Source organism: Mya arenaria, chromosome 11 (genome assembly GCF_026914265.1).
Source record: "Mya arenaria isolate MELC-2E11 chromosome 11, ASM2691426v1".
In the NCBI taxonomy this organism is placed as follows: Eukaryota; Metazoa; Mollusca; class Bivalvia; order Myida; family Myidae; genus Mya; species Mya arenaria.
Window position 1 is genome coordinate 56,865,550 of NC_069132.1, and position 25,988 is coordinate 56,891,537.

The following is a 25,988-nucleotide window of genomic DNA, read 5'->3' on the forward strand; positions in this document are numbered from 1 at the left end:
TGCATTTTTATCTGTTTAAGTTCATATGACATTGGTTATAATTATTGGACTGATAGATTATTACTAATTTGACAATTTCATATGCATTATATTAACAAATACCATATGAAGGACTTAATGTTAACTTCAAAACTTAAGGAGAGCTCCAGATGACGTGCGTAAGTGCGTAAAAAAGCGAATTTAAAATGCGTTTCGTAATCGATCATATAATACGTATCAAACGATTTAACATGGCGATGAGAAGCAGAGGAGAATAGCCATTTTCTTTCCTTCAAAGACCAATACAATGTTCCGTCCAGCAGTGGAGATCACTGCCTTTATGTTATATTACAGAAACTGGTTTAACTTCTTTGCTCATACCATATAGGGTATATGAATTAAGCAATATACAGACCAAGCAAAACGTTCTTTCAAGCTTGGTTGAAATATATACAGTTTGAAAATAAATGAATTATGTTTGATTTTTGTTTATTGGTAATGTACTCTTTGACCTCAATCGTTATCTAGAGATCTGAACATTGATATATTACCCAAGAGGACGTACGTGTATCCGATGCACAATGATATGTAATTATAATGCCTCGTGATCCAAAATTATTTGTTATTATTTGTGCAGAGAAAAATATGAATCATAACACAATACGGATAACACAATTGCAATCACTGTTTTGACCTTGATTTTTTCCAAAAACTCATTTCACTTTGGAATTATGTTGAAATAAAGAACAAACATACAAACTGCCATAACTGTATATGTAATGTGTTTTTGTCATTTATTTACATAAAAATAAAATATAAATACATAATCAGTAAGCGCTACCCTTTCAATTGATACCAACGTATATGTGGCCACCAAGCATTTAAATTTAATATTACGGCCAAAAACATGATAATATAATATTATGTTCAACAATCAGCACTTGAAGCTGAAATATTTCTATTATTTTGTCTCGTAATTTTCTGGCCTTTGTTTGAAACAAGAGCATCGAGGGTTGGATTTTCTTCCGGTTTCATAAAGGGCCAGAACTCTGTGCCTTTAAATAAGTAAGTAAACTCAGATTATGTCTGCTTTGGTAGTTAACAAGTTGGTTTCTGTCGAAACCATGTTCACATGCATTTTATTGGTTTTACATTTGTTCTATGGATGATATAGATAAGAACAATTAATAAGCATGCTATTGATTGTATTTGTGCACAAAGAACATGATTGTTCCATTAACTTTCGTAAATTTTGATATCTGGCTACCCATACAATTTTATAGAAGTTATATATAAAAAAGGCTTAAATGGTCAAAATATCCTTTTTAATATATATTTTAAATATAACGTCTTAAGTTGGTGGGGGACTAACATTAAAAAAAAAAGATAAACATGTTTATATTTTATATTTCTTGCCGTCACAAGTTTGTTTTAAAAATACAAACAAAAATATATAGAGGATAATTGTTTGTTTCAGTGTAAGATCGCAATATATTTCACCGAGTGTAAACCAAAAGGCATAGTTGACGAGTGGCGTAGCCATGAGTGAAATATTTAGTTTCGGTGTAGCTATTTTAGTTAGAATTTGATTACATTAATGTATTCAGTGATTTTTTATGCAATTTACTGCTTTCTAAGGGCTGTTCCGCCTTGAGAAAAAATGTCTATTTTTCCCATTTTTCTCCAATTTGTTTAATGTAGATTACGTTAATGAATAAAATAGCAATGAATTCATTGAACTATAAACAAGATCTTGACAATATTTACTCTTTCACAGCATAGTGCAATGTATGCATAAAAAAGTAAGAATATATAGTTTTTAACCGCCAGAACCAAAAGTTTAACAGAAAAACTAAGTTTGAGCAAAACTATTTGCCAAAAACCATTTGTACAATTATTAAAGGGTAACTTCCCTTATTGTAAAAAAAATACATTTCCAATAATTTGATACATTTATTTTCCTTATTTTTAACGTCGTCATTTGCAAAATTTTATAAGGGCTCATTTCCTTAGTTTAAAATAACGCCATTTGTGATATTTTACTAGAAAAACTTCCTTTGGTTCTAAAAATGACATTTGAAATATTTTGACACAGTTACTTCCCATATTTTCAAAACGCCAAATGCAGTATTTAATAGAGTAAATAGAGTTATCTTCCTTAGTTCAAAATACATCTTTTCCATTATTTTCACAGTTACTATTACTCAAAACAAGTGTTTGAAAATCGGACTCCATTTGCTATCGATAATCGAATGGAATCGGACCAAGTATTTCGATTTACTATCGGACAATAATCGAAAGTTCATAATATCATTTAGGAATACATTGTTTATAGATGTACATAGTATAATCATGATTATTTAAATGGTTTAGCCTGGAATCAGTACGTGTGATGCTATAGTCATGCTTTTTGCAACAGTAAATATCCATAACCTTTTTCTGTCTTTAATAACTTAACGTAAAAAGCACATACTTAATAATTGCCCATCAATTGCAAAAGGATGCACACCGCAAGTAAGTTATTTTAGCATTTTATCCATGTAAAAGCGAATTAATTTCTTTGTTAACCAGCTTAACATTCAATAACCTATGTTCTATTGGAGATTTCATTAGAATATCTTAATTTCATAAAACCTTCACCAAAAAAGTAAATTTGTTAATAACAATTGATAACCAAAAATGGTTTCAAAAACAAAACGCATCGAGCCAAGATCCCCGGTATTGGCATGTAAGACCGGACCTATTACACCATAGAGACTTATTATTGAGGTTTTATATGAAATATATAAACAACTAAAAACTATTTGTAATTCTGGGAGAGTTTGTAAGTTTTAAAGCAAAAGTGTTTACATTCACCGCATTTGTGTGAGATAGCCCACGTGTTAAAATGAATTAAACGAGAATTTACCGGAAATAAATATTGATATTTACCGCATTACAAAAAATACTTAGTTACCGGAACTTACATAAGCGACATCGATTTCGGACAACCACTATCGATTGTCGCCGACATTGAATTGTCAGCGACGATTTATCGATTGTACTCGATTATCGTTTCATCACTACTCAAAACGCCATTTGCAATATTTCATAGAGTTACTTCCCTTAGTTAAAAGACGCCATTTGCAATTTGTTTACACACGTGCTTCCCTTATTTCTAATATTTATTATTCTTATTTCTATTTGCGATATTTAAATAGAATAACTTCACTTTGTTAAAAAATGACATCTGTAATATTTTTACACAGTTACTTCCTTTATTTCTCAAAACGCCATTTGCAATATTTAAATAGAGTTCCTTCCCTTATTTCTAAAAACGCCATTTGCAACATTCTTTACACAGTTACTTTCCTTACTTTTTAAAACGCCATTTGCAATATTTTAAAGGAGTCTCTTCCCTTTTCAAAAAGCCATTTGCAATATTTAAATAGAGTATCCGTCTCCATTGAACTTTGACAACATAGTACAAAACAGCTTCGTCTCCCTTAAACTTTGACAACATGGTACAAAACAGCTCCGTCTCCATTGTACTTTGACAACATGGTACAAGACAGCTCCGTCCCCATTGTACTTTGACAACATGGTACAAAACAGCTCCGTCCCCATTGAACTTTGACAACATGGTACAAAGCAGTTCCGTCTCCATTGAACTTTGACAACATGGTAAAAAACAGCTCCGTCTCCATTGAACTTTGACAACATGGTACAAAACAGTTCCGTCTCCATTGTACTTTGACAACATGGTACAAAACAGCTCCGTCTCCATTGAACTTTGAAATTTTGCTACTGAGCTTGTTTCTATTGCTTTTCGCATAAATATTCTTGCATTTCAAATATAGAAAAAGTACAAAAGTTCATGTTGAGAAGATATAAGAAAGTGCCTCTGGGCATACTCAGAACCTAGAAACCATATGTGAGAGGTGAATATCTTTACTAAAGATCCCTTAAAAACTAGAATTCCAAATATATGATGTGTTGCCTGCCATAATTGTTCAGGCAGAGGTCACCATCCTCAATGTGCATTACCAAGTTTGAAGACCCTACACCAAGTCGTTCAAACTAATTGATTGGAAATGAAAGTGCCTGTAATGTTTGTAATTTGTAATTCAGTTCAAATAATGTCAATCTCCAAATTCAACTAAACATTGTTCTTGAAATCTCAAATAAGCTGTTTATACCGTGTGTCAATAATCAAAAAGTTTGGTTTTGAAAAAAAATATCGTATATAAACAATGGCGAAGAAGTGATTGTACATTACATTAGCGGATAGGACAGAGTCTATGACTGTAGCACAAATATCTAACCTTTACATCCCCTCGAGTGCTTCCAACATAAAATATTGTGCCAGTTGGGTGCCACGCTATCACACTGGGGATCTAGAACAACAGAACAAATGTACAAGAAATATGTGAGGTGTAATAATACATAATATTTATACGTCTGAGTAAAGACCTGACAGTATCTGACCCTCAACATATTGATTATTTTGCAGACTGTTAATACATGTAGTACGGCGTTTTATCTCCGTAACTTATCAGCACAGCCCGGGTCATCTGTGTAACCTTCCTATTCTCATCATAGATCACCTGAAACATTTATCAATTCATATACTACATTTATGCCATGAATATTCATAGCTAAAATACTACATGAATGCCTTGACATATTTAACAGCTTAAGTACTTCATGTATGCCATGAATATTGAACAGTAAGACAACTACATGTAAGCCATAAAGACGAATATCTAAAATACTTCATGTATGCCATGAATATTGAACAGATAAACAACTTCATGTATGCCCTGGATATTAATAGCCAAAATACTTCATGTGTGCCATGTGTATTCTTATACATAATGTAATTAGATTAAAACGTACATTCAGAACATGTCATATAGTTTTTATCTTAGAATGTTATTCACAATGATTTTCATCACAGATAAGTTGGACGGTACTGCAATATCCACAACCTATAAACACACATAGAAACGATTCAATGGAATGTAAAACAAATGTCTGTTTTAGAATAGATGCATTCAGTATATATTGGTAATGTCAGTTCACTAAAACAACTTTGTACCGTTTTTGAGATTGTTTTCATTGGGGTTTTTTCTAACCATCAACACCCATAATAGGGAGGTAACAACTAGAATGGTCGTAACCATTCTATAATACCATGCGTATAAATTACAATGCTGGTCACTTATACCGTTTGCTGTTTATTGAACGTTTTCATTGAAAAGAAGTTATTATCGCAATAAAGCTAATAGTTCATCACATCTGTGTAGTTTTCCTTCATTGAATTTACTGCGTACTTATAAATGAACGTATTAAGTGTTACCTAAAGGTTGTAGTGTTAACTTACAGTGGCATTCAGTCAATAATAATAACAACAACGAATGAAGCATAAAACAAGAGCACCACGAGTTATATAAACAGTTGTTAATGTGTCTATGTTATTTAAGAATTATACACTCAACAATGTAGTGTACACTGTGAAGATGTTAAAGAACCAATATGAGGTGACTACATGTGTACCAGTATCAGTATGCATGGATACGCCATCTGCCAAACATAAGGCAACAAACTAACTGTAAACGTAAACTATTGTGACAAGGGGCATGAGGTCCATGTCATGGCAGCGTCAGCAGTCAGCATAGTGGTGACATGGAAGTTTTCAATGAAACATGGCTGTCTCTCTATCAGACACTACCAGGGCCATCTGTACGGCGGCTCCAGAACAGCCCTGTGCCTTTACACTACAGCTGGTAAAGAAGTTATATAAAGACACATAATCAGGGTGGACTTCATAATTTGTCAAGCGCAGAAGACCGAGAGAACGTTAACAGTCATCCTTTGCTCTATTTGTCTGTCAAGTTTTTTTACAGAGAATACACCAACAATGTCAGAGTCATGGGTTATGAACAACCTTAATTAAACATTTCATAACGCATCTCCGTATCTTATTGACCAGAAGGGTAATGTTAATTGGGTTCGGTTGACCATCACACTTCTTACAGCGTTGAGGTTGATACGCTCAGGTTAAAAATATTATGTCGATATAACGATGGTACCCAAAACAGTGTGTGTATACCACGTGCTAAATGACGTCATACATGCTACGTCGGAAGGCAAAAATTTGCTTAAAATGAAGACTTAAATCAAATATAACTGTTCATTTACAACACCATTTTAAATGAAACAAAGGGCAGTCTATGTCGCTTCAAGAGCCCCGCATTTGTTTTATTACCAAAATGTGATGAGGTCATTAGTTTCATCAAACACATCGACAAACCTGTTTCCAAAATAATGTTTTGACAGTGCTCCGTCAGACGGCCGTATTGTGAAAAGGTTTGTCGAAGTGTCTTAAGAAACTAATCTCTCGATCAAATTCTGGTAAAAGACCGAAGGTGGGGCTCCGTAAGCAGCATAGACTGCGCTATGTTTTATTTAAAATGGTGAAGAAATAGTGAAGTTATCTTTGTTTAAAGTCTTTTTTCAAATTAAAATATTGCCTTCTGACGTAGCATTTATGACGCAATTTATCACGTGGTATACACCCACGGCAAAACTGGTATAAAAATGGTTTGTTTTCTTAATCAAGGGCAGAAATGTCAGGTGCGTTCATGCTTCCCGGTTCATTGTTTTGAGTAATAAACGTCCTCGATTCGGTGAGTATTACCATTGTTTTCTATATGTTTCAACGATATTTTTTAGAAACGACCTTGTGCACCGAATGAAGAGCAATTACTCGTTTACGAAGACGCTTGTTTTAGATCAAAATAATGTATGTATATCTCGTGAAAACAATGCATGTTCTTACTAGGCTTCCCGACTCACTCAATGCGCCCAACTAATAAACGTATAGCTAAAGTCTAATGTAGTTCCCATGGATCGTCTGTAAAGTGTTCAATTCATAATTGTATATAGTCTGGTGTCCGTTCCATGGAACCCAATTGTCTAATTCATAACTCTACATAATACAATGGCTGTCCAAAGTGCCAATTATGTATAGAGTCCAATGTATGTCATTAGAGTCTCCGTTTATAGTCCGATGTCTGTGTTATGAGACGTTTGTCAAGTGTTCAATTCAAAATGGATAAAGTCCAAAGTCTGTCCTATTTGAGTAGGTCCAATTTATAACTATATAGAGTCCAATTTATGTCTGTGAAGCGTCAAATTTCGTATTACTGTATATCAATATTTCAATATCTGTCTTATATGGGACGTCTGTAAGTGTTCAATTCATAACTGAATGCTCTTTTAGCCGTTGGTAAAATGTCCAACATATTATGTTTATTCTTCAATATAATTAGAGAACTAAGAAATCGTGTAGAACATTTTGTTGACATGTTTTACGACATTACCTTATAACCGTATGGAGGGCTATGCGAGCGCTTATTATTGTATAGAGATGAAATTCGACCGCCTGTTATTTTTAGTTCATACCAGGAGGTAAATTAGGGATACTTTTTGAAGAAAGGTTGTTTGCCTTTTCCCAAAACAACCGGAATCAAATATGGACTATATCACTGTTACTGTACTTCTTATCGGTAAGTGACTTTTTGTCTATACTATATAAGTTGTTAATACATGTACTGATATTGGACTTTGTTATTACAGTACATGCTACATTAATACGTTGTTTATTTTGTAAAAAACTGAAAAGGTGACTCATTACCGTAAACGTAATTCTATGTGAATCCTATCTTAGGGTTTTAAGGAATGAAGATTCACCAGGCTATAGCAGTATATGAATATTTATATATTATAATACCTAAATTACATGCTTTCTATGATGCTATCAGCAGAAAAATGAACTCAATTATAATATTTTGAGGCGGTGCCACTATAGCTAGGCCAGCTTGACAGGTAAATAACAATAAACATTACACCCTCTCTCAACTCCGATTGGAATTCACAAGGCTTATAAAATAATAATTGTGTTTCCAAAATAAAATTGCCTTCTAATTCAAATTTTAGCTTTCAACAAGTTTGTCAAACCTAAATAAATTGTTCACATTTGATGAAGATTGATAAACAAACAAAAAACACAGTGATGTTTTCGTGAACCATTTTGACATTATCGCAACTGGCAAGACTTTATTGATATTATGCTCAAATTAATCAGTGCAAGGAGAACATGTTTAAGTCAGTAGTATGTTTCACTTATGAAATTCCATTGTTATGAGAGTGTTCTTTCCAACATTCCAAACGGGTGTTCAATAGTTTAGACTGGTGACTGGATTCAGAACAAAGTTTAAACATTTACATTTTAAGAAATGACACATAACTATATGTTTAATAAATACATGTAAATATACACAGACTTGTATAGAAGTTAACCAATGAAATTTTAATAACACATGTACCTACATCCTCTTAATCTTCTATTTAATTATTATGCTAAATTAGGTGGGTGTGCCATAGCTTAAAATTAACATATTTACACTGCTATTATTCTCACACACAGTCTTTGAGATATTCCAGCGGCTTTCGATCTCTTTCTGATTTCCGGAGCTGTAGTGGAGCTGCTGTTGGATCATATGGCGGAATGACCTCGTCTTCAATGATACCGGGTATAGCGGGTGGATTATGAACACATATAAATTTTGACAAATTTCTTGTGATTTTCTTGTCTTCCCACTGCGCGGTAATAGTTGAACCTTTCTTTTTAATGTTCTCGTTTTATATCAAATGGTGTCGGGAGTTTATTGTGGTTTTCTTGTTTTGCAAGTATTCCATTTCCCACTTTTAAGTTTGAGTATTTTGCCTGTTGTCTGCATGTTTTTATTTTTCTGTTTAGCTTTGAATTCATTCTTATTTGTATGTTGGTGCATTTCGGATTTTTCTTTCCTTTTGGGTGCTGACGGTAATTTCTTGTTTATTGGTCTTCAAAAAAAAGAGAGAGTTAATATGGAGTTTGCGTTGTACTTGCATGCGGTGTTGCTCGGTAATTTCTCAGATATGCATGCATCGCCTGGTTCCATGGAATTCCTTCTGTATTTGCTGCCCATATGGCATTGCAGATTGATTTTTAAAACCGTTCAACTTCTGCATTTGCTTGCGGCCACAGTGTTATCTTTCTGTGTCTAAGACCCGTATATGAAGCGAATAGTGTAATTTCATTACCATTCATCGGTGGGCCGTTGTCCATTTTGAGTACTTTTGTTATTTCATATTCTTGTATAGAGATTATTTCACCTAAGATAGGTAATACCGTCTTAGCTGAAAGTGACTTGATGATATTTTACTATTGGGTATCTGGAGTATTCGTCAATATATATGTACCAATAGATACATTCAATCGAGAAATGGACTAAAAACTTAAAGCGATGTTTGATCTAGAACACTGATACCCTGATGACCTTCATGCGCAATGTTCACCACATTTCCCTGTACTGATCTCGGTATCACCAGTTAAGAGTCATGAAGTAATACATCACCATCTTCAAGATACGCGACTATATGTGCGTTTTTAGACCGTGCAAAAGTCACAATCACACTATTTTGTGATTTTCCATATCGATCATTTAACATCAGACATCATCGTTTGTAGGTCGTCGTTCTTGCGTGTCTCACGAATAATTTCACTAAATTTTTACTGCCTTTGGTACAGCATGATATGCTTTGAATGACACACATTCCTCGGCGGCACGTTTTGACTGTTTTGTATGCTTTAATCCAGCTGCAGTTGAATGTCTACTCATGCAGTCAGACATGTTTGACTCTCCTTGTCTATATTTCAACCCGAAATCGTACGCTTGGAGTCTCATTCTCCATCGTGCAAGTCGTGCTGGTGGTTTCGACTTAGGAGTTACATAGATTTTTTTGTAAAGCCGTTGCGTCACTAATTAAAGTGCATGAGTGTTTATACAAGTAAATATGCCAATGTCTATGGCCTATACGATTTTCTTTTTGCGAATACCGTGTTTCCTCATCAGTTTATAAGGTGCTTGCGTAACATACAACTTGGCCATCCTGTCGCGTTATTGCTGCTTTTTTTCGGGACTTGCATCGACTATGACTTCCGTTTCTTATTTCGGGTAAATGTAGGTCAATACGGTTTCGCTGCTCAGAATATGTTTAAGCCTTAGAAAAGCATCCTGATGTTGCTGTCCACATCCCCATTTAATGCCTTTCTTGACAAGCCTTCGTAGTGGTTCATTTATTGTGTAGTAGTTCGGCATAAGCCGTAATACGTAGTTTTTCATGGCTACAAAACTGCATATTTCCAGTACATTTTGGTAGAGGAGCGTTGTTAATGACGTCACATTTTTTTCGGATCAGCAGAAAGTCCATCTTCGCCGAAAATGTATCTGAAAAACTCTGGTTTATGTTTGTAGAACTCACATTTGTTTCTGTTCGGTAGGTCGATCGAAAGACCAAAGCTTGTCCGAGTGATAATTCGGCAATGCTTGGACCTATGGTACTTAACCTGACTTGGATGTTGGGCATGACCAGTATACTACCATTCTTGCTTTTAAGATCATCAGGTTTAATGTCAAGATCACAATTGACTTGAACGCGAAAATGTTCTCCTAGTGATAACTCGACCTTTGGTCCTTCAACTTGGCATGAAGTCTCGGCCTGACTAGTAGTTGACCTTTTTATTTTGATGTCATCGGGTCAAAGGCCAAGAACACATTGCCCTTGAATGTGAAAAGCTTAATCGAGTGATAACACAACAATGTCTGGACCTATGGTCCTACAACTATACATGAAGGCTGGACCTGACCAGTAAATGGCCCCTATCAATTTTGAGATCACATTTCAAAGGCCAATGTCACAGTGATCTTGAACGCGAAATATTTGTCCAAGTGATTTCATGATAATGCATGCACCCTTGACCTTTTAACTTGACTTGATGGTTGCGCGTGGCCAGAAGATTGGGGTCATCGGGTCAAAGGTCAATGGTCCTCAAACTTGACATTTAGGCTGAGTCTGACCATTTCGGTCCATGCATATTTATCCAATTGTCCAAATATTCCTGACAACATGGCGCTCAGGTGTAATGATGACGCATTGAAACAACATATTGTATACATTCTGAGACGTCATCGTCGCCAGTGATATATCTTAGAATGCCATGACAACTGTTTTCATATACGTCAACTGCAATAGTTTATTGACAAATACATAGCCCACAGCTAGGCCTCAGTATCACAAAACTAGTTTTAATTTGAATCACAACTCATTTGACCACATAACCGCATAGTATAATAAAAATACTCTTTAAGAAGCGCATACTCATACATTTTAGTTATAAAGCAAAAATTATACTTGTGACCAATATCGCATTTTCAAAAAAGAGAAAACAAAAACATTACATGCTGTAATAGGCAAAAGTTAACTGAGCCTCACATTGACAATGATATGTACGTGATTTTGGTGCCTGGTCCAAGTAGTATCTACTATTGTCAAGCACACACTAAACTGAGTACATTGTACAACAAACACTTTAACTAGCCCATCTGCGTTCATACCCCGATAATAACATCAATCACGCAATTTATTCCTTAAATAAAGCAAATTTATTCATAATATTAAACATATGTATATAAAAGAATGTTCGTGTCAAAAAAAGATGTTTCTCACCATTTTGATAGGGTCAATATTTATTGTTTGTTGTGGACTCAGTACTATCTGAGACACTATCTACGAGCTACAGTGACACACACTCGTTACAGAGGAGATGGAACATCGTGATAAAATAGTCATAAACATTCATGTATTCCTGCATCTTGGGTTATCAGAAAGGTATAGAACTGAATTATTAATTATAAAAAGACGATATGTCAAACTCGCAAGTTTTGTAAATCATTCTGTTAAACGCCACATCTACATGAATCTAGAAAGTTAAAAGAGCTCTTCAAATAATTAGAGAACTGTTAACCATTTTTAGAGAACTTTTCCAAAGATTTGTAGCTCTTCAAATGAATTTAAGTCCTCTTTAACTGATTTGAAGAGGTTTCTAGTTATTTGTTGCTATTAAAATGTAAGTATTGCTAAAAACAATTCAATTGTTGCTCTCACTTATGTTATTTAAGAGCTCTTCAATGGTTGAGAGCTCTAATTCAATTAATGAGGGCAACAAATGATTTGTTGATAGCTCCAATTCTACCAAAACCGTATTTATCCATATTGTATTTTATGATAAACATTCTTTTATTAATATGCTATTTCAATCAATTCTATTTAAGCATTGATTTAGCCAAATTCGAAACAACACCATTCATAACTTTGATTTGGAGAGCTCTTCATTTCAATTAAAGAAATCTTCAATTCAGTTGATTTCGAGATACCTTTAATTAAACTGTAAAACATGCTTTCCAAATGATTTTTAGAGGTCTCTTATTTAATTGGTGTTATCATTCATTCGATTTGAGCACTCTCTTACTGGATTGCAAGGGTCTCTTATTATTTGAAGAGCTATTTGAAAAGCTATTCCAATATTTCAGTTTATGTAGATATTCCGTTCCATGTTTTTGCCCATAAAGTTTGAAAGCCCTGAAAATATTTTGTATACAGAAACAAAAGACGATAACCGTTCCGCGGGTGTGCAGAAGAACGTCTATTTATTGTCAAACTTCATTAGTCTAATACAATAACATGGTTTCGAAAAATATTAATTTCAAATCATTTATGCTGTTATGAGCCTTTTTATCTGTCCAACCCTAATTCATGTCTTGTTATAATGTCTTGTTATATACCTAAGACTTTCGAACAGATAGCTTTATGGGACTCGCTCATGTTTTTTTACCAAATCTTAGTTTTCCCGGTAATGCATCTGAAAACACTTATTTCGTTTCTCTACGATATCGATATTGCAGAAAAAAAAACAATAACAATATAAAAGTATTTTGGCTTCAGTTGGGTGCGAACGCAAGCCGGAAAAGTCTTTTTTAACAAAACATTGATAACATCACGTGATAATCTCAATCAACCAATCATCGCGCATAGCCGTTATTGACGCTGATGAAAATTATGGTCTTAAAAAACGATATTTGAGCAAATGTCAACATTTGCTGTATGGTTCCAGCTTTTGGTGTCTTAGTTTTAACACTCCTAATGATTTGACACACTTTATTTCGTCATACATTTTTTTTTTCAAAAACATGAGCGGGTCCCTTTAGTATCTGGATGCATATAAATAGTATATTGCTGAAATACTTGATACATACAAAAAGATCACTGTAAATGTATGTAAATACATTCAATTCATTATCTCATACAAACCGGTGTGATAAATTGTTGTCTTACTTCGTTGATGTGACATTTTTATAGGCCAATAGGGAATTTGAATACTGTTGAACGCGTAGTTTCTTATATATATGTTTTCAGTTATGAAATATTCAGCATATGACTTAAATTAGTGTATCGGTACCTACCATGTGACCGCCGGAAACATGTGACGTAATACACATGAATTTGATGTACACTGTACAAGCAATATTGATGTTTTTGCAACTGTTTATGATTTTTGATATTGTCAGCTAGAAAATATTATTGAGGTACTTGTAAATGTGTTTTGTTTTCATTTTTCTTGTTCTGAGTTTATATCTATTCATGGCATATGGAGTAACACCGTACGAACTCAAGACGCCAGGCTATACTGGTTGGCCATAACTATTTTTTCATTGCCAAGTTCGACAAAACGAATTTCCACTGTCTTACATTTGATTGCTTATTAATTTTCTTTATACGCAGACTCATGGAATGACAAAGACTATTTTCATTTCAGGAATAACGTACGTATTATGTGACTGTGGCAGCCTGCCCGTCGTGGAGAATTCATCCAACAATGCCACAGTGCAGGACACATACCAATTCAACTATGCAGTCCGCTTCAAGTGTAATGTGGGGCATGAGCCAGAAGGGTCTGTCGTGATTGTGTGTGGTGGCGGGGGCTGGCAGGGGGAACTCCTGTGTCGGGAGGTCTACTGCCTAGCTCTTAACCCACCAGACAATGGAATGATTTTAGGTTCCCCTTCGTACACAGTTGGCAGCTTTATTACTTTCGAGTGCAATGAGGGTTATGAATTAAAAGGTACCAGCCAATTACTCTGCCGGACTGACTTACAATTTGACAGTTCGCCTCCAGTATGCAAAGTGAAAATGTGTCCGGAATTTGGGCCTGTTGAGAATGGCAGAACTTTTCAAGAAAATGTTGGAGGTATAGAAAATGACTACGGAAGCGTGATTAAAGTCACCTGTAACTCAGGCTATATCATACATGGAACCTCTCATGTGACGTGCCAGGCGGATGGGACTTGGAGCATTAGACCAGTGTGTAAGGGAATCTCTTGTCCACCATTCAACGGTACGAATTCAAACTGTGTAGACAAATTCTTACTCTACAGTACTTTGTACTACATGACCTGCAGTGATGCTCCTCACACAAGAGTTGTGAGGCCGTCTGAAGATAAGCTGACTGAAGATGAGCCCAACGTTTGTCAGAATAATGGAACATGGCAGTTTCAGGAGTTTGCCTGCTACTGCAGCTGTTACCTGACCAGTTACAACATCAGTGACGTCATGAAGATCAGCAACCTGATACAGGGAACCCTGCCCCACGGTGATGTCCTGCAGTGGTCATGTAACAACGACTGCACCAAGCACACGACGGATGACCTGAAGTGTGTGGACGGTGAGATGACCATGCCACATTGTGACTGTCCCTTAGGCAGAGCCTTCCCAGTATGGGCCATCATCCTCATTGTTGTAAGTGTCATTGCTGGGATCGCATGCTTGGTAGTATTCGCTTATAAGAAGTTTTTTGGAAAAATTCTCCACACAGATGGAGATGAGGCTAAAGTGGCAATGAATACAAATGATGGGAATGTTGTAATAAATGCAGAAGACAAATCTAAAATCCCACTGAAATCCTCGAAAGAATCGCTTGTAAATGTTTAAAGTTTTTAGTACAGTTTCAACATTGCAAGCTTGCATTGTTAGTGTGTCATGGTTTTGGCCCTTCGGAGAACAATACAGCGTCGAAGAACAGGCAAATAATAGAACACATAATTGACTGGACCTGAGGTAGACCACAACCAGCTCCATACTACTTGTATTAGCATGAAAGATCAACACCAGATTGGAAGCCTAGAGTGATAATTGTGGAACACCAGACTATGGCATTAGTGTGGATCTACTCATATTCAGTACACACGCTAATAATGGTTGCAGTATAAGTCCGGTACCACTGTGTTTGAAATTTCCTACCAAACTGTTCTTATACATGTATAGTTAATAATTATACTACTTAGTAATTTATACATAACTAATAGTTATGTATAAATTACTAAGTGTATTTGGTTAAGATTTTGAAAGTTGATGAGTCTGATCAATGTACTGTTAGGAGAGTAAATAGTTGTTAGTACCGCTTCGAATGTGTGTGTAAGTGCTATACACTTACGAGCTAGAGGGCCAGGATGCAAATGCATGACTAATTTACTCATGTATTTTTTATACTGTGCATTTATTGCTGTATCATATTTAGCCGATGACTAAGATGCATTTTTATTATGTGTTTATTCAATCTCGCAGCATGCTATTTAGGATTAGTAGGTCATTTCGAGTCAAAAACGCGGTCGACCATTGTGAATATGGGTCAGAAACATTTACTTTTTCCCTTATAACATACACCTTGCTTTAAAATCGAATTTGTCAAAATGAAAAACCTGGCTTTAATGCGGTTTCCGTAGCAAGCTTTTGACATGATGCCATAAATGAAAAGAGTTGAACATGTGGGTCGTTCTGTATATTATAGCGGTGTTTAAAGTATTTAGCGCTGTTAATCATCAAAATTGAATTTATATTCATGATGTTAATATGAGCTGTCATATCCCCTTGCTGAACTTTTTTGTGCACTGCACTCCTTCTGAATGAGTTATATCCGTATATCAAGTTTGAAGTAAATACCTTAAAGACTATTCAAGTTTTGTTCCAGACAAAAAATAGGTGTGAACATTTACATTTCTAAAATAGTGCAATCAGTGTTATGGTTCCTGCGGACTGCACCTCCATCAAAGTGATATATGTGTATATCGAGTTTGAAGTCAATACTGCCAAGTTATGCCCCGGACAAATTTGGTTTCCCGTTGTAATATGATCAAAATGGACCAGCCAACAGTTGTTTAGGGCCATCACATTATGAGATAACATAACTCCATATTATCCTAAATACAAGTTATGGCCCCTGAATTGAATAAGAAAGTTGGAATTTCTATTAACACTTTCTATACCCTTCATTCAATTGACTAAATACTTCACATTATTTACGACCATCTTACAATTAGGTTACATAACTCCATATGAACCCTTATTACAAATATTGCGCTTGATTGACTTTTTTTTACCTTTTTATTGCTTTCGATGGGATATTTTAGCTAGGGTCTTTCTGACATAATGGACAGTTTTTGGCCTTTAACCATTTCTTACATATGTATTCCTGTATGTATGTATCTTCCATCAAAGGCGTTACAAATGGTTACGCAATGTTTATGAATATACATTAATAGAATATTTGCACCTGAACTATAACGCTATCGTTATAATCATAATATTTCTTCAATGGTTTCTGATGAAACATGTAGTTATTAAAAGAGATCGGTGAGATTCCTCACATGTAATCCCTTTAAGATACTCATTTTTTATCGTTATCAAACTATGGAAAACTAGTTCAAACCACATCATATTGTCAAAATTCTTATCTGGAACATTGATTTTCACCCAGGTGTACAAACATATACCGAGTGCGTACATCTGTTTTTCGTCAACATAAGTTATAAGTACTGCATTTCAATCCGAGCTAGAGTAATTTACTTTAGTGGTGGTATTCAATATACAACTTAAGTAAATCTTATGGTCATACATCATCGACTTCATTCACACTTTTGGTCAGTTATAAATAACAAGACATCCGATTAGCTACATCATTCTTAGATCTTATTAAGATCAATATTGAATACCAGCCCAGGTATCCGATGTACAATAGTTGAGTATGTTGATGCCTGGTGACCCTATTTTATTTTGATATCATTATAAAGGAATGGTGTATGTTTAATTTGACGTTAAAAGTGTGAACAAATAGGTCACTTCACTACCAAGTTCAGTTAAAATAAGAAAAAAATACTGCATTTTTTAATCCATTCAGTAATTTATTTTTGGTAATGTATTTACTTATATGTAGTCAGTGAGCAATTCCATTCACATCGAAATACCCTGATATCAATTTTCATAATCGTAACACCAATGGAGGGATTAACTACTCACCTGATAAACCTGGACAAACAAATGTACATGGACTTGAATCAACGGTATTCAATTGATTTGAATTCAATTTATTCAAGATGTCATTTTGTTAAACAAGGAAGGTACCCAGTTAGCCACTTATCAATTGGAAATCGATATTCACATGTATACAGGAGTTTAACAGAAAAAATATGACAAAAATGAAATATTGAAATTCACCACAAAGTTTGCAGGAACAAGAATTTATAAACGAACTCATTTAGGGTATGCATGGACTCGTATATGATAAAATGTAATAGATGAGTCGCAACGTGCGATCTGCGCCTTCGGACATTTATTTCAGAAAACTGAAAGATAACCATTGTTAGAAATGGAACATAGACTGAACAATTTAAAGTAACATTAAAGATGCACCCTTACTCCCAAATAAGATTTACCACATTTAAAAATATTGTTTTAATATTCCAAAAATGCTGAATAAATGTCGAAAATAATGGTTCTTATGAAGGATACCGAGTTTAATTTGAAAGAAATGAACATAAAACAAGGTATTTCTACCTTATGAGACTATAGTAGAGCACAGTAAATATTTTAGCACTCACCAATCATTTAATATTTTTGCGTTTTCAGCTATTAGATACACGCTTACAATCTTGTTATCAGTAATATTTTACATAAATGCATTATTTAGTAAGTAGTTAAAGGTTTATCAGTCAAAAACGATGTTTGTTATACATGTGTATGTGTTGATTTTGAATAACAGTGTCACTTTAAAATATTCGGCGTTGTTTCCTGAAATATCACTGAAAGGAAAGGTATGTGTTAAGGCCCCAAATCGTGTGTCATGGCTTATATGATAACAACTATTTTAAATGTTTTATCTGACAGATTTTTTTCACTTGCTCTAGTGTTCGTTAGATAATTCTCAAGTTTGACGCATCATTTTTGATTTAAGAAACAAGCTGATTGTGAATTTCAGTTGATATAAAATAATAACTATGGCTGCAAAATTTGCAACATCAATAAACAGGAGTTCAGATTTAATCTATGACTTCGCCTGTTCAAGTTGTAAAGAAAATGACCTAAACATTGAAGCTCAGGTTTTTTGTGGGGAGTGCTCAAAGTTTTTCTGTGGACAATGTGTCGAACACCATAGTAGGCTGTTTAATAAACATGTTGTGCTGGGCCGTAAAGACGTTGACAAGTGGCTAGGGCAGGGGGACACATTGGCAAGGTGTAACCTTCATCCTGAAGAGATCATCAAGATGGAATGCCAGGACCACAACCAGCTCTGTTGCCACACCTGTGTGGACCTAGATCATAGGTATGGTCAAATTATTTTGGTATGTTTATTTTAAAAATTCCATCAAAATACCACTCCTCATAATTAAGGTTATCAATCCCAAGTTATTCCTCACAATATTGGCGGGATACTTTTGAAAGCGGGCGATTATCAAAGATGGTTTAACATATTTTTTTAAAGTATTTTTGAACTTCCCTAACCCATAGGTGAAATTTAGACAACAATGGTTTGTCTTTATTTCCTGTGTATTCCCTTACCTAATGCAGCACAACTTTGATGAGCAATTTGATTAGCTGATTAGAAGTTGGTTTTATGCATGAACTTGTATTTCTCTTTTATTTTATAGAATTTTAGATAATGCTTTTGTAGTTTGATCAATGGTGACTCACATATTATTTGATAGCAATGCCTCTATTAACAGGACGTGCAAACGAATCATGCAGGTAGAAGAACTGGCAAGAGGCATACACAATATGGCCCAGTTTAAGCAGCTTCCCGCCGATGTGAGCAAGTTAACCATTAGGCTGAAGCAAGTCATACATGACAGTAAAGAGAACCAAAACTCCCTTAACTTGTCTGGTAATTCAATGCTGACACAGATTAAGGATTTGAGGGACACGTTAAACCAGCTTCTAGATCAGCTTGAGAAGGGTACAAAGGAAGAGATGAACAATGTCCTACGCGATCTGGATGGGTCATTACAAAGGGACATTGAATCCTGCACACATATGCATGACCAGCTTAAGGCACTGATGGACAAAATCCAGGACAGCGGGGAAGACAATGAGCCCAACTCATACATCGGACACAGAAAGTGTATAGAGAAGATGAGAGAGGTTGATAAGCTGCTTCATGAGATGTTACCCAAGCTTGGGATGAAAGTCAGTTTCCAAGCTGACACGCTCGCTAGCGAAGTGCTATCACAACTAAAGACACTAGGAACGATCCAGAAAGTACAATCTGTACAGTCTATTTTACGTGCGATTCAAATAGATAAACATAACATAAAACGCAAGACTGATGAAAGCGATTGTGGAATTCAAGGAATTGCAGAACTCCCAAGTGAGGAAATCCTTCTAGTTGATATAACCAATTCAAAAGTAAAGATGTTGAACAAAAAATATAAGATGACAACACACATAGATTTACCCGAGAATCCACACGACATTTGTCACATCTCCGACAAAGAACTGGCTGTATCTGTAAACAGTCCAGTAAACAGTCCAGACAAGCGACATGAGGTCCACTTCCTTACGGTGAAAGCAAGCAAAATCAAGATGACCAGGAAGTTCTCAGTTGACCATTACTGTTATTCCATCAGGCACCACCAGGACCAGCTTACGTGGCTTCCGCCACTGCTCTTTACCTCTACACCACATCTGGCAAGCTGGTAGAGAAAATTTATGAAGACACATCGTCAGGATGTACAGTGAAGCGCTTTGCTTTGGCCGGAGATGGCAGAAAAATCTATATCGCAGCCTCAGATCACCATAAACTTATCACTATTGACAACAAAGGCACCATTCTGTCTACATTGCAAGACCCAGACATCATGTCGCCAGTTGGTGTATATGTGAATGAGGAGGGACATGTGTTTGTGTGTTCGTATCGCTCCTGCACGGTGGTTCAGGTTGACCAGGAAGGCAGGAGGAAACTGGCCACACTGGTCAAAGAGGAAGATGGTATGAACTATCCACAGGCAGTCTGTTATGGAACACGCATGCGAAGGCTTATTGTTGGAGGAGAACAAAATCATATTCTCGTGGTACATCTTCAGTGAAGTCCCAATAACTATTTCGGTTTTGCGTGTCTCTTATCAACTTCCTTTATCTTGATCTCTGTCGCCTTTACTTTTCACCCATTTGCCAATACACATACTAGTATACTAATTGGTTGCTGAGTATATTTCGTTGCAGTTATTTAATGAAGTAAACGAACCTTTGTACATAGGAAATTGGATTGTAGTTGGAATAAAAAAGTATTCCACAGTTAACAGTTTCAGGGTAGGGACGTTGTATACCAATAAGTATTTGTGCAAAGTATGTGTCATTATCCTGACAGGTGATTACTTCAAATCCTGTATTTTATTTCACATGCGTATTTGCTTGTATCCATAAACGTTGAACATCGAATTATATCATATAAATCATTAGTTTCGCCTTTCTTAAATGCCATATTAAATGCAAATATCTGCAAGCCTAACAAAGACCACTATTTTGTTTTAAATTACATTAACTATAATTACTAGTTTTTGCGCAAAATTATATACCATTTATAAGTGAAAAATTCTGTAGTTTATTTCACACCTTAAGATCATTAAATTGTTAATTAAACAAAGTTAACTTTAATATATGTATACTGCTTTGTTTAAATTAGTTTATGTTATTTTTGTAAGTTACCAAGTACAGTTTGCAGATAAGAATTTTGTCAAGCAGGTGTTTCTATTTATCCCCCTGTGCCATGCCAGCACCACATTAATTTAGCACGCGTCGTTCAATACGGACACAGACGGAAGCTCCTGGAAAAAAATATCAATTACATGGTTAGGTTATACTAATCTATTTGACTATTTAAATGTAGCTATACGCTGATATGAATCACTCTCAACCATGTCTTCTGCGTAAAACCAAGTACTTGCTACTGGTGTCCTTGTGAGACCAAGGGAACACCGAATGAGGCTCAATCCAACCACATCTTGTGTGAGAGACGGACATCTTTACACTAGACCTCCCTCAGCATCATTGTTTGGATGTGATATAGCATTAATCTTTGTTATTTTTAATAAGAAAATTAAGATTCAAACGTTGTTTGTCATTGGAGGCATTTTTCAACAGTTCATTTAAATAGTTATGGATACCTACTTACTGATAATAAAGCCATAAAAGTAGGCAACCTTATCTCCGGACTATGAACTTCTTACATTCTGGTATCAACATTTGAATGTTAATCTGGTTGTGTTTTTATCTTGTTTTAGCATATGATTTGTTTGTGGTTCTAATTTAAAAGCGTGCCAAATATTTTAGAATATATGAACCATAAATAAATGTAAACTTGCTATCGTTATAATCATAATGTTATATTGCTTCTAATAAAACATGTACATTAATACAGATCAGCTATATTTTTGCATGCTATCTGTTTAAGTTCATATGCCATTGGTTATAATTATTAAACTGAGAGATTTTTGATAGTTCGACAAGTTCATATGCATTTTTAAAATGCCATATAAAAAAAAGGCTTAAAGTTAACTTCAAAACGTAAGGAGAGCTCCAGATGACGAGCGTAAGTGCGTAAAAACGAATTAAAAATTTTTTTTTTTTAATCCTCTGCGTTTCAAACGTAATGGATTAAGTAAACATCTTTGTGCTCGATCATATAATACGTATCAAACATGGCAGTGAGGAGCAGAGGAGGATAGCCATTTACTTTTCTTCGTAGAGCATTACAATTTACCGTTCAGCAGTGAAGATCACTGCCTTAATGTTATATCACAGAAAATGGTTTAACATATTTGCTCCAACCATATAGGAAATATGAATTTAGCAATATTCAGACCAACCAAAATGTTCGTTAAAAGCATGATTAAAATATATACTGTTTGAAAAATTAATGAATTATGTTTGAATTTTCTTTTTTGGTAATGTACTCTTTAACCTCTAGAGATCTGAACATTGATATTTTACCCAAGAGGACGTACACTATCCTATGCACAACTAAATGTAATTGTAATGCCTCGAGGTCCCAAATTATTTGTTATTATTTGTACAGAGAAAAATATGTATTATAACACAATACGGATAACACAATTGCAAACACTGCTTTGACCTTGAATCTTTTCACAAACTCATTTCACTTCGGAATTCTTTTGAAATAAAGAACAAAAATACAAACTGCCATAACTGTATCTGTAATGTGTTTTTGTCATTTATTTTAAATATACTTAATCAGTAAGCGATACCCTTTCACTTGATACCAACGTATATGTGGCCACCAAACATTTAAATTTAACATAATACGACCAATGGCATGATAATATAATATGTTCATCAATCAGCACTTGAAACCGAAATCTGTCTATTATTTTGTCTTGTAACTTTTCTGGCCTTTGTTTTTTTCATAGCATATCACGGCCTGTTGAGTAAACTTTGAAATTTTCTGGCCTTTGTTTGAAACAAGAGCATCGAGGGTTGAATTTTCATCCGGTATCATAAAGGGACAGAGCTCTATGCCTTTAAATAAGAAGTCAAACTCAGATTATGTCTGCTTTGGTAGTACACAAGTTGGTTTCTGTAAACTATCGTGCATAGGTTTAAGTTTTGGTCAATATTACAGATTTTGCGTGAGGCTGATGACAACAAAGTCCATACTAGCATAAGGTCATAAAAATAACTCAGCTTTGTTTTGAAACACGGAAGAGCTTTCAACAAAACATCAAAACCTTTGGTTCCCAGACGTATATTTTCTGAAGCTTTTTAATACCCCCCCCCCCCCGAAGCAGTGGATGTTTGCATAAGTACAAAGACTCAGTTTAGACGAAACTTGTCCGAGTTTGTCGCCACAAGAAACTGGTCAGTCATCAGTCATCAGAGCTGGAATTTTAATACATGAACATTTATTTTGCGTTTATATGATCAGGGCTCAAACGTATCATTAGATCATAAGATTTTTAAACGTAGCATAAGAACATAAGACATGCAAACGTAACATATAAGACATTAAAAAAACATATTAGCATAAGACATTCAAACGTAGCATCATAACATAAGACATTCAAACATAACAAAAAAGCATCATACATTCAAACGTTATATCAGACGTTAAGACATTTAAGCGTGACGTAAAATCATAAGACATTCAATCGTGACATAAGAACATAAGACATTCAAACGTATCATAAGACATTCAAATGTTACATCGAACATACGATAATCAAACGTAACATTAGAACATAAGATAATAAAATATAAGGTTTTCAAGCATAAAATAAGAACATTAGATATTCAAACGTTACGTAAGATCATAAGATATTCATGCGTTCCATATGAACACTACATTCTTATATTTTTTTCTACTTAGTCAGCAGGCAAAATGATACCACAATGAATATTTAAGAAACAGTAAGAAAGAGAAAAAAAATCAAAATAAATGTTAGACCATTTTCATTTGTTTTATTTCCAAGCCTACTCGAATCTCATACACTCACCAAAAGTTATGTCTCAAAGTCACCGAATAAACATTTTCTTGCGAGTTCAACTTTCATTACACATATGGTATATTTTTTGTATTTGTACAACATAAAACAATTACAAAATATGAAATAAATCTTACATGAATTCCAAGTAAAGTATATTGTATATGAATCATACCACCGTTGACCGTGTCGACAGTTTGCCGATAAGAGACTTGTCCACCAGGAGTCTCTCTGTATCCCCGATGTGTCCCGCCAGCACCACGTTAACAACACATGCATTGTTTAGTTCGAGCTGTAGAGCCTTTTGACTTCGTCATCGTACCTGAACCACTTTGAACGCAGACAAGCGTTCCTGGAATACAAATTGCAAAGTTAGGTTATACTAATTTATTTGAGATTTATTGTAAAGTTAACAATAATCGGATGTCTCCTGAGTATGACCTAGTACTAGTGTCCTTCTTGTGAGGCAAAAAAAATAATATCACAGGTTTTGTTGGACACCATACCGTTTTGATCAAATAGTAAAAATTATCCCTCTGCTCAAACTACAGCTGTCAAGTTCACAGCCGATATTGTGCAGATAAGGTATCATTTTCAACAGCTCATAAGTTATGGTCAGTAAAAACAAAGATAATGTGCCCTGGAGATGTTCATACTAACCAGATGCTGTGTGAAATGCAGACGCCTATACCACTACACCACTCCCAGCATCATTGCATGGTTATGGTGTATCCTCAAAAGCAACAAGAAAATCCCACCACTCCCAGCAAATTTGTGCATGGTAGCAATGTAGCCTCAATATATGTTCTACTATAAAAGCAACAAGATCACCCAAACATCATCATATGGCTATAATGAAGCCTATGCTATACTGTAAAAGCAATAAGAAGATCCCAACCTCCCAGCCTCAATGTATGGTTGTGATGTAGCCTACTGATTGATCTTCAAAACAACATTTGTATGTAAATAACTCTGGATTTACATCACGACAATCAAGTACAAGTCTTGGCTTATAGTTTTTGCCCTAACGCGACCGTCAACAGATTTACTACGAAAGGAGGCTTACTTACCTCGAAAACAGAGCCCTATTTAATAAATTTTAATTTCACTTGTAAGAAATGCCAGATTGTCCCTTGCTGACTTATTATTATTTACAAATACAGATCTTAGCACATCTCTTTATGGCAATTTCTACATATTCCGAACAACTTTTAAAACATATTCACTGGTATCTGCATCTTTCCAATGCTCATAACATGAATTCAATCTACCGACCCTTGTTTCAGCTGAAATTACATATTTCAATTTTCTAAAATTCTCTACTACCGAAATCAACAAAGCTTTACTTATCTTATTCTTTTTTTGTTGTAGCGACTCCACCGCCGGAAATCACAACCGTACACTCGGCCCTCCAATGTCCAGAGCGCATGCAACGAAAACAGTCCCGGGTGCCTCGTCTGCGTGACGCAACCGACAACTGGAATCAATGACGTAGCTTCCGCCGTGGCGTTGGCGGTGCCTTGTGTGGGCACTGCGTATGGCGCAAAGCGATGCCACAGAGACTGTCTCTCCTGGTCCACTTTCACCTCGGCTGTGTAGATTTTCCTTTCATTGTCCGAGTTTTTAGCTAACGGATGAGCTTCATAATCCTGAACAACCCCCTAACCACTGTCTGAGGAAACAGCCAACTTTATGAGTTTTTGTCTATGATTCAAAATGTCAATACCCTCTGATATGTTCTGGTGTGCATCGACAGCGGGCTCTGCATAACTGTTCGTCAAAGAATCATGAAGAAACCTCTTGGCTTCTCTCACCTACTAAAAACTTGAGCATTGACCTTGTGCTGCTCCTCGTTTCCCTTTTTGAAATCGTTTCTTGCCAAATTCTCCTAGATATAAGACAGCTGTGACTGCGACACTTGTTGCAATATAATTATTATTTTTGTTTCTTCCAATGCCACCAAGGGCCACAACTCTGTACATGTACATAGGAATAATACCCTGGAGTTTATCTCAGATTATGTCTGCTTTGGTAGATAACAAGTTTAGAAATCAAGTCTAAATACATTTTTAATAATTTAAATAAGGGCAACTGATAAGTATCATGTTGATTGTATTTTAGGCTAAAACATGCATATCTTTAATGAGCACTTTATTTGTGTACGCAGGCAAGTGTTAGTGCACACGAATTTATTCATAGCTTGATTGAGAAAATGATATTAATCATTCTTGCATCTATTTTTGACCCAAAATTTCTTGA

At 35.2% G+C, this 25,988-nt stretch overlaps 1 pseudogene; it reads left to right on the forward strand.

Annotated features, from left to right (window-relative positions):
• Positions 1-7,165: 7,165 nt before the first annotated feature.
• LOC128208638 (uncharacterized) lies at positions 7,166-25,328 on the forward strand (annotated as a pseudogene).
• The last annotated feature ends 660 nt before the right edge of the window (positions 25,329-25,988 follow it).